Below are 11,740 nucleotides of genomic sequence, written 5' to 3' on the forward strand. Positions count from 1 at the left end.
TTTCTATGTCATTAGCCGGATGCTTTTTCTGCATAATCTTTACATACACTAACCTACAGAGACAGAAGATAATTTAAATAAATTTATTTTGGTTCCTGTTTCTAATAAAATAAATTTCCCAAGTAAAGTAGCTTACCATGCAATAGCCCCAAGCACAGGAAATAACAGCATCGACAATGTAACAATTACTGGAATAGTATATTTCAGATCATTCTTGATTTCATTTACAGCACCATCATTCTGCTGAATTGTAAGATTGTTCATTTCTGTTTCAGAATGATTTTTGCGGTTCTTGATTGCTTCTTTATATATTTCTGCAAAAATAATGATAATTTAGTACAGACCTACTTGACTGGACATATTTTGTTTAATTACTTAATAACAGGTAAAAGCAATAATGAAAGTCAGTGTTAATGTTAAAAAGGTAAAAAGTGAGTAAAAAAAAAAAAACAATACAACCACTGCTTGTTTTTTGGCGTTTATGTATTTGTGCTCACAATAACATAAAAAGACCAGGTGCATGTCACAATTGGAAAAAATATTATTATTATTCACATGCACTCTTCATAATACCAAAAACAAAAGTATATATTTATTAAATTCATATACACACAGCAAACCAAGTCATGCTTACTGAGCTGATTAAAGTAGGTTCAATTCAAACTATAATTTATATATTATGTTAATTAATTATGTTACTATGTCTCTCACTGATATAAAAAGACTGCAATTGTCTATAAGATCTCCTAACTTTAGGTTAGACTAGTTGTCAGAAATCAGGACTACTTTAGGCCATTTGAATCTAGATTCTCTATTTACCTGATGTGGATGCGCAAAAAAGATGAAAAAGTCCAAAGATGATAATCCACAAATCAAAATAAGTAAAATTCATTCTTGAGTTCTGCAAAAGAAAAATATAGAAAAATGTATGTTAAATATACATAAAGCTTTTCACACCTAAGGCTAATGCCACAGGTAGCGAGAATAAGCCGAGAATAAGCCCCTACACTAGTAAATCCTCCTACCTGTGCCTGCACAGTTATTTGGCAGATATTGGCTACATATGTCTGCACCCGAGCGTATTCTCAGCAAAGGATTTTCAGCTTGCTGAATACACGCTACAGGGTTTCATAATTTAAGCTACTATTCCAATTTGAAAAAATGTTTTGAATGCTTTCTTTCTGCATGCAAATTGTATTGGGTATTATGGCTTTAGATGTTACTACTAGAGAGGCACCAAATCCAGCCTTTTTTTGAATGATTCGGTTTCGGCCTAATGCATGGTCCCTGCCGAATCCTAAATAGCATAAAATATCATATGGTAATTAGCATTTGGAAGGGTTAAATTGTAGGGGGGTTCAATGTTTAATCCTTCTCAATCCTAATTACCATATGCTAATTAGGTTTCGGATTCAGTTCAGGATTTGGCAAATCCGTGTGGGTGGGTTCGGCCGAACCTAAAAAAGTGGGTTTGGTGCATCCTTAGTTAGTACACAGTTATAACAATTCATTAAACAAAATATAAGAAAAAAAGCCATAATGGAAGTAATGCCCCTTTACTGCAGAGTACAAACTTCATGTTGGGTTGAAAAACATGAAGTCACTGAATGGGCTCTGCCCACTTTCTCTAACCTTGGACCACAGTTATGTATTAAAAACCACTGTGCAAAGTTTGGGGACCCTGGTTTTAATAGTGTCTGAATGGCAGCAATTTATATTTCCCCACTGAAAGTCAACGAGTGACATCTGATTGGCGGTTGGTGGCTCCACCCCCTTTTTCTAACCAGGAACTGCAGTAACCCAATGACTAAATCTGCAGTTTAGGGACCCTGGGATTAATAGTTAAAGAACGGCAGCAGTTTAAATTTAAACCAATAAAAGTCTATATAGGTGAATTGTGATTGGTGGTTGGTGGGTGTGCCCACTTTTTCTAACCTTGAGTCGAAGTCACACAGTGACAAACAGTGGGCACCCTGGCATAAATAGTGTGAGAATGGCAGCATTTTAAATTTAAACCAATAAAATTCAATGGATGAAATCTGATTGGCTGTTAGTGGCCCAACCCACTTTTCCTATTTTTGAACTGCAGTCTCCCAACTTTGCAAATTTTGGGGACTCAGGCATAAAAATTGTGAGACCGACAGCATTTGACACTTCACCATTGAAAGTAAATAGGTAAAATGTTATTGGCTGTTGGTGGCTCCGCCCACTTTTTTCTAAATTGGAATGGCAAATACCCAGTGACTAACTCTGGAAACTTTAACAACCCTGGAATTAATATTTAAATAATGACATCAGTTTAAATATAAACCAATGAAATCTAATGGGTGGAAATGGATTTGCTGTTGGTGGCTCCTCCCACTTGTTCTAACGCTGAATATGTAGTCAGTCAATGACTGACAAAGTTTGGGAACCCTGACATAAATAGTGTGAGAAAAGCAGAATTTTAAATTTAAACCAAAAAAATATCAATAGGTGAAGTCTGATTGGCTGTTGGTGGCTCCACCCACTTTTTAAAAGCTAAAAATGCAGTCCCCTAGTGACCCTGGTGTTAATACTGTGAGAATGGCAGCAGGCTGAATTTCCTCATTGAAAATCAATAGTTAAAATCTGATTGGCTGTTGGTTGCCCCACCCACTTTTTCTAACTCATAACCGCAGTTACCAGGTGACTAGCTCTGCAAAGTTTGGGGACCTTAGTATTATTATTTAAAGAATGGCAGCAGTTTAAATTTAAACATATGAAGTCTATAGGTGAAATCTGATTGGTTGTTGTTGGCTCTGCCCACTTTTCTAAACTTGGAACATACTCACCCAGTGACAAACTGTGCAGTTTGGGGACCCTGACATTAAACATGTGAGAATGGCAGCAGTTAAAAATTTCCCATTGAAAACAATGAAAGAAATGTGATTGGCTTTTGGCGGCCCAGCCATCTTTTTCTAACCTCGAGTATGACTGTGCAAAGTTTGGGAACCCTGGCATCAAACCAATAAAATTCAATAGGTGAAATCTGATTGGCTGTTGGTGGCCCCACCCACTAAAACTGCATTCCTCTAGTGACCAACTGTGAAAAGTTTGGGGACCCTGGTGTTAATACTGTGAGAATGGCAGCAGGTTGAATTTCCCCATTTAAAGTCAATAGGTAAAATCTGATTGGCTGTTGGTGGCTCCACCCACTTACAAAAATACAAAAAACCTTAAATGCGTAGTCACCCAGTGTCTGACTATGCAAAGCTTGGGAACCCTGGCAACAAACCAATAAAAATCAATAGGTGAAATCTGATTGGTTGTTGGTGGCTCCACCCACTTTTCAAAACTAAAACTGCAGTGCCCTAGTGACCAACTGTGAAAAGTTTGGGGACCCTGGTGTTAATTCTGTGAGAATGGCAGCAGATTGAATTTCCCCATTGAAAGTCAATAGTTAAACTCTGATTGGCTGTTGGTGGCTCCGCCCACTTTTTCTTACCTTGAACCACAGTTACCTGGTGCCTAACCCTGCAAAGTTTGGGGACCCTGACGTTATTACTGTGAGAATGGCAGCAGGTTGGATTTCCACCAGGTCAATAGGTAAAATCTGATTGGCTGTTCACAGCTCCGCCCACTTTTGGGCATCCAACAATCATCATATTTTCATACAGGCTGACCCCATGACTATGTGATTCAAGTTTGGAGAGTATAGCCTCAAAGCTGTAAGATTGGCAGCAGTTTCAATTTTCTCATAAAAATCAATGGGTAAAATTTGATTGGCTGTTGTTGGCCCCTCCCACTTTGCGGTTTAAAAAAAAAAAAACTTGAATGCTTAGCAAAGATTGGGAACTCTGGCATCAAACCAATAAAAATCAATAGGTGAAATTTGATTGGCTGTTGGTGGCTCCACCCACTTTTCAAATCTAAAACTGCAGTCCCCTAGTGACCAAGTGTAAAAAGTTTGGGGACCCCGGCGTTATTACTGTGAGAATGGCAGCAGATTGGATTTCCGCCAAATCAATAGGTAAAATCTGATTGGATGTGCATAGCTCCGCCCACTTTTGGGCATCCAACAATCATCATATTTTCATTCAGGCTGACCCCATGACTATGTGATTCAAGTTTGGGGAGTGTAGTTTTAAAGCTGTAAGTTTGGCCCCTCCCACTTTGAGGTCATCCAACAAATGTCACTGTTTCATTTGGGGCGACCCCATTATTATGTTATTCAAGTTTGGGGGGGGGTGTAGCTTCAAAGCTGTAAGTGTAGCAGCAGTTTGAAAATCTTCCCTGTCAAAGTCAATGGGAAAATTGGGGGGTTCGGAGCGGTGCCACAAAAAGATGGGGGGCGGGATCGCTTAGAAAAGCACAAGCAACCTGCTCCGCTATAGGGCGAAGAAGTGTGGAGAGTTTGGGTGTTGTACCCCTAAAACTGTAGGAGGAGTAGCGTTTAGAAAATGGGGGGCGCTAAGAAGAAGAATAAGAAGAAGCGGAAGAAGAAGCCAAAGTCGAAGAACAGTATGTTGGGGTTTTCAACCCAACATAATCACAAGTGCCATACTGTGTAAGCAAAACATAAGTATAATTATATGTAAAGAATGCTGAGCCTTCCAGAATGCTGAGCCTTCCATTAATTTTTCCTATAAAGCACTGCAGGGCTGCAGCATCCAGTTAAATTAAATACTCTTAATATGTGATATTTTTTTTAGAAAAACATTGGTTTGATTTCTACAGTTAAGAGAAGTTACCTCCTACCTTATAATAGATAAAATTGGTGTTTAAAAAAATATCTCTTTAGAAAAGTAGAAGTAAAAAATAAAATAAGCTCTTATTCTTTGCTTCTTGTCTGATGTAAACCATCAGACTGAGCACAAGACTTGTAGGTAAAGTGAGATCAAACCTCAAGTCTGTGATGTCACAACTGTTGTCGTGGTTACATGAACCAGTGTTTGTGGATACTGCTATGTCGCAAACCTCCTACTGTTACAGGCCTGTGATGCAGGGGCGGGCCAAGCCGACCGGGCGCCCTAGGCAACCCGGTCGGCCAACTCCGCCCACCTCCCCGCCCCCCGAATGGCGCATGTGCGCCAAAGCACAGGAGGAGGGGCGGTGCCATTAGATCGGTCATTGCCTCCGCTGCTAATGACAAGCGGCGGAGGCAATGACAAAGTAGCACTAGGGGTAGGCAGGAGAGGCTCCTGCCTGGCGCCCCCCAATCGTTGCGCCCTAGGCAGCCGCCTCTTCTGCCTACCCCTAGTTCCGGCCCTGCTGTGATGTCACAACTACCTGATACAAGCTGTGCCTAGCGGTAGCTAAATGGAATCTGCAATGAAGTTCTTTTATATGTCATTTGGCACATGTAATTATGTATATTGCCAGCAGAAATATTGCATTCATTATTTTTATTATAGTGATTTTATGCACATATCTTATTTTTTTATATGTCCCATAAAGATAAAATTCCATAACATTAAAGGGTGAGACTTACATGGAAAACATATCAGTTAAAGGAGAAGTAAAAGCAAAATCACTTGGGGGTGCCAAAATGTTAGGCACCCCCAAGTGACTTTAATCGCTTACCTTGTACCCCAGGCTGGTGCCCCTGTTAGGAGAAAACAGCACCAGCCTGGGGTAGCTGTAGCGACCGCTTCCTCCTTCCTGCTTCGTTTTGTGGGCAAATTCCCGGGACCGGCACATGTGCATTAGAGTGAAAAGCCGACTTCTCTGTTTAAGTTCGGCTTTTCACCCTACTGCGCATGGAAGAAGGAAGTGCTGCAGCTACCCCAGGCTCGTGTGGTTTTCTCCTAACAGGGGCACCAGCCCGGGGTAAAAAGTAGGCGATTTAAGTCACTTGGGGGTGCCTAACATTTTGGAACCCCCAAGTGACTTTGCCTTTCCTTCTCCTTTAATGGCTCATTAAATAGTATAACATTAGGGAGGTAGCACTAACTGACCAACTACATTTTCAAAATTTTTTGTTAAAGTTCAGAGGAGAGTTGCAGGAGGTAAAAATTTGTATTTGAATTACGGAAAGCCTGTCTCCCATAGACTCCATTTTAATCAAATAATTCACATTTTTAAAAATGATTTCCTTTTTCTCTGTTATAATAAAACAGTACAGGTATGGGATCCCTTATCAAGAAACCCGTTATCCAGAAAGCTCCAAATTAAAGAAAGACTGTCTCCCATAGACTCCATTTAAATAAAATAATTCAGAATTTTAAAACTTTTTTCTCTGTAGTAATAAAACAGTGCATTGTACTTGATTCCAACTAAGATATAATTACCCCTTATTGGGGGCAAAACAAGCCTATTGGGTTTAATTACTGTTTAAATAATTTTTTTAAGTAGACTTAAGGTAGAAGATCCAAATTACTGAAAGATCCCTTATCCGAAAAAACCCAGGTCCCAAGCATTCTGGATAATGGGCCCCATACCTGTACTGTGTTATCAGTGGCAAATGCAGGGAATGTAATTTATGTCCATAAAAATAATTATCTTTATAAAATAAAATTAAAGGAGAAGGAAAGGCATTTTGGCATTTTATTGCCAATAGATTAGTCACAACAGTGCCACCTAGACACTATATTTATTCTGCAGAATTCTGTGGACTCAGTGCAGCGTTTCTGTGAGTGCTTATGGCTGTATTTACACAGGCTTTTCTGATAAAGTTTACTTAGTTTTTATCTTTCCTACTCCTTTAATTTCTTTCTTTCACTTAGGATCACACTGAGCAGTAACAATAAACCAAATTAAAATTTGGAACAACACTGGTATATAATGATCCTTCCCATAATTTAAATAAACCTACGCGTAACCTGCCACCCTGCTCCCAACTGATATTAAATAGGTGGTTCACCTTTAGGCTAACTTTTAGCATGTGATAGAATGGCTATTTCTAAGCAACGTTTCAACTGCCTCTTCCCAGCTTTCAAATGGGGGTCACTGACCCAGGAAGCTATAAAACTATTGCTCTATAAGGCTACAATTTTACTGTTACTTACCTTTCTATTTGGGTCATCTTCTATTAATATTCCAGTCTCTCATTCAAATTAAAACCTGGTTGCTAGGGTAATTTGGACCCAGCAACCTGATAGCTGATGAAATTCCAAACTGGGGAGATGCTACATGAAAAACTAAATAATTCAAAAACCACAAACTATTAAAAATAAACACGAATGAAGACAAATTGTCTCAGAATATCACGATCTACATCATACTAAAAGTTACGTTGAAGGTGAACAACCCCTTTAATAGAAGTTGCCTTAATGACTACATGTGCACATTTTCACCATAACACATTTAACCAATCTGATGTGTGGTCTAATTGTTCTAAAGGTACTAGGCCAGTGTAGGAAAACCATTGGATTGAATGCATTACTGGACTACAGGGCAAATAAACTGCTTTTTCGCCAAATGATCTGTGCCCCACCCCCTCCTCACTGCAACCCTGCTCCACACTGTTACTTTAATATCAATCATTTTATTATAAAGCAATGCAGAAATATTTAGTTCACAGTTTTGATTGCTCTTTTATATTTCTATCTTGGAAATCAGTACAATGGGGGGGTTTGCCAGATTAAGGACCCAAAAATGCCAGGTCAAATTATGAGTTTTAACAGTGATCATTTTTGCCATCAACAATATTGCAGTCAAGGTTAGCACAATATTGAAACAATGATTAATAAAAGAATGTGGCAATCAGGGTTGATAATTCTACATCCATCTAGGAGTGGGCAACAGTTTCTGTTTGACTAAAGCAGGTGAAAATCAGGTCCTATAAGTGCACACAATGTTCATTACAGCACTAATGTGTTTGCAACAGTTTATGTCTGTGACATAATGGAGCCCCAAGATATGTAGGCAGATTGTGCTTGGGTGGGTCAGGCGAGTTTCACTTTACCTAGTATGATTTATGTCCATGTTTTTTAAGAAATTTGAGCTTCTTGTTACTAAATAGACAAAGAGGAACTGAATTAAAGACTCAGCAAGCAATTGTGTGTGAAACCCACAAAATTGTTGTTTTGCTCTGTTAGGCAGCGTAGAGAATAGAAGGGAAGGTTAGTACTAGAAATGGATGGATACTGTAGGTACTTTACTTGATGCTTTTTGATGGTGCTGATATTATCAAATCATACAAAAGGCAAAATGCTTCATGCATTGGAGGTTTTTGTTCAACAGGAGGATAGTATCATAATGAAGAAGGTCATGAGGGGGTCATTTACTTATGAAAAATATGCAGAATAGTTCCCCTTAGTGCTCATTCTCGAAGCACTTGCGTCAGGGGCATCTAAAAATTGACAAAGGGCATAGGGCCCAACCTAAACCTAGGCAGCACTGTATGTTTAGATAGGATGTAGGACAAAATAGACCTAAACGTGTGGTAGCTGGGACATAGGGACAAATGTGAAGGTGATGGTTGTGGGAAATCTCATATTATATGTAGTAAGGTAAGGCCTACAGCCTAGGGGCCCAAGCCTGGACATAGGAATGAACAAATTTATTGAGGATTTTCCCTGTGCATTCTGGGTTTGCTGACTTCTCTATATAATAATTTTCCACCCTCATATTTGAGTTTTTCCTTTTAATTATCGACTAAAGGGTTCTTGGAATTATTTAAACAGGAATGAAAAAGGTTCCTGAGCTTCTTTTCAATTCAGCTTGAGGTAGTAAAAGTTGTTTTCAGGGGAGAATAAATTGTTGCATGGATGCAAAAATAATTATTATGACTGGACACTGTACATGATAATAACCATTCCGCTAACCAACAGAACAAACTTTTCACTGTATATTACGCTTCCCATCTTTGCTGGCAGCTAAACCCAAACAAAGGTGGCAGGGCTAATGGCTTTGTGTGTGGGGCAGTGACACGGGTGGTGGAGGGGTGGGCATGATGACATCAGGGGCAGGACGATGATTACAGGGTGGGGTTATAATTCTGGGGTGGGGTAATTGCATCACTTGATATTGGCTGGATTTCTGTCCAGTTTTCTCAATGATTTAAATCCCTTTGAAAATATGAATATTTAAAGCCATTTCAGATGTCCAGTTCTAGGTGGCAACACTATCTATATTCTCCCTGATGAGTAAGTCCAATCCTTTAATAAAAGATATGGCATTTATTATATAGAAACTAATTATACAGAAAGCTCTGAAATACAGAAATGCTATTTTAGAAAAGCAGTTCCTGATTTTTGACTGATTAGCTTTTTCTTTTTGTAATAAGAAATTAATTGTAATTACAGTGAGTTTTTTAATATTTAAATGTTTTTAATTTATTGGGCAGATTATTGTTCAGGTTTCTCAAGGCTGACCCCAAACACACAGTTGAGACCCAAACAGCCCTAAGAAAATCCAAACTGTTCAGGTCAAATCCAAACAGGTAGCAACACTACTGTATTTAGCAGCTGTTCATGTGAATCAGATCTTTAGCACCAAGTAAGGTAAATTACTTTCAAATCGAACATTATAATTTTTATAAACTGGGACTGGGATGTATTGGCTGCACCCCACACTGCCCCCTCTATCATGGGCTTCTTAGATGACCAATTGGTATACTATGAAGCTGGGTCTTCTTTAGAAAAGAGCTCTCTAAACAAGTAAAGGGCAATGGCCAACGAGAGATTAAACGGTTAATCTCGGCTACCACGGGCAACTAATATCACACTGGCAATAAAGTGAATTTCCAGTGGGAAGGCATTTGCATTGCTTCATTTTCCGAAGTTGTTCGAAGTCTGCAGGAGGAAGAAACATCTGCAGTACAACCCAATTGGTTGGTGAATGATGTGGAAATAAATTGGCATAAGCATAACACCTGAGGCCTATTTCTGTCTAGCCTGGCTCCCACGTTCTTATATTTCATCCTCTCTGTCCTCCACCACAGAGAAAAGAGAGCAGTTCCTTGATACATGGTGACAGTCAGTGTAAGCTTCAGGGTGTGCATGGGAAATCTCCCCAAGGTGCTTCACTTATTAGTCATTTATTTTAAATATACTATTTAGGGTTACTTAATATGGCTCCTTACCATAGGATAAAAAGGATTAGCTTTGTTCTCCCCCCATTACTCACTGCTATGGAGTTCTGCCATACATTATATTAAGCTCTAATACACCCACAAATATCTATTAGCACCTTGATATGAAGAATTGTCATAGATGGGAGAACTGTAATTCTGTGGTTTTTGATCTCTGTTTAACATTTAGGGGGAGATTTATTAAGACACAAACGCTCGGAGTGTTCATTCAAACGCTCCAAGCATATTTTCACCGATTTTTTCGCGCTTGCGTGACTCTTTCGTACGCCTGCGCTTCCTGGCCCTGCAATCTGTACTGACTCTGAACTGAGGGATGGTGTTTTCAATCAGTGCTTGGTGCACAGCAAGTGCTCCTAGAAACTAAATCCACACCTGACCCTATCTTGCAAAACCTTAACCCACACCTGACCCTGAATATGCAAAATGTTGCCATTGTAGGACCTGTAGCCAACTAGTACCTGCATCTTTCTGCTCTGTACTCTACTTCTGCATGCAACTTCAGTTTCAAAATGGAGAAACTTTGGGAGCAGAGTAGAGTGTTGTTCCCCAGTCTGACCCACACCCAACCTGAACCTGAAATGGTCACCTAAATTTTAATGTTTAATGGAAAATTAACCTCAAACCTAAAAATGAGTATGTTGAGCTGGACCAACTCATAATAGTGCCCAAAGCAAGCCCCTGTCGTCACACGCAACTCTCACTTCAGCCTTCCAATCTTCCTGCACGCATCCTCTTGTCGCTCTCTCCACTTCTCCTTCAGCCCGAAGTGCTTCTTTCTCAAAGAAGATGCACTGTCTATAGACTTGAGATCACATCAGCACAAACACTTTCTGCTCCTGATTTTTGGTCCAATGTGCTCTTGCAGTATGCACAGCACTCACCTAAGTAAAGTTAAATTAAAATTAGGGGCTGGAGAGGTAAGCAAGAAGACGCATACCTGACAGCACCCCCTATATTCTCAGTCCTGCAAATATGGCTAGAAATGACCTGTAGCTAGTGAAGGGAAGCAGGGTATCACAGGGCCAGGAAGCAGGCACCTTTCTCTCCCTCTCCCCGTTTTCCAGTGGATTTGCTGGTTGCGATTGGCTAGGGCAAGGAGGGCCTAGCTATGCAGGTTTTTCAGTGAATGGCCCTTGAGGCATTTTCATAGAAAACTAGCAAGGACTGTTAGCAGTCTAGTTTGGGCAGCCCTGCCAGCCTACCTAAGACCCACCAGCATTTGTTTCGGTTGTCAAGAAGCAGAAGAGGTTTATAGTAAGTGGGAATGGACACAGGGTCGGACTGGGCCACCGGGAAAAAACCCGACGGGCCCCGACCCTTGCCGGCACTCCCCTGGCTGATGGTGTTCGATACTTGACGCGTTTAACTTACACGCACTTAGGGGAGGACATCGGGCAGGGGCCCCTGGGGGGGGAATAGGCAGGCTCAGCAGGGGGTGCAGCGGGGGCCCCTAGAGGGTTCGGGGGATGCCGCTGGCAGAAGGAGGTAGAAATCCTATTGTTTCTACCTTCATATATGGTTTTCGGGGGGCTGCCCGTGTCAAAACGTGCCGAGTTTACCAGATTAGGGAAACCAGGTTGTTTACCTAAACTGTCAACATTGTATCTGTAACCGTTTTTTGGCACACTCACTTATTTTTTGGCTGTATATAGGCTTAGAACAGAAGATTTGGGTTCCCTTTGCAGATGAAAGGTACTGGGACTGGGATTTTAGCGCAGTGCCTCCACCTAGTGGACACTGAGT

Source organism: Xenopus tropicalis, chromosome 5 (assembly GCF_000004195.4).
Source record: "Xenopus tropicalis strain Nigerian chromosome 5, UCB_Xtro_10.0, whole genome shotgun sequence".
NCBI classification, from domain to species: Eukaryota; Metazoa; Chordata; class Amphibia; order Anura; family Pipidae; genus Xenopus; species Xenopus tropicalis.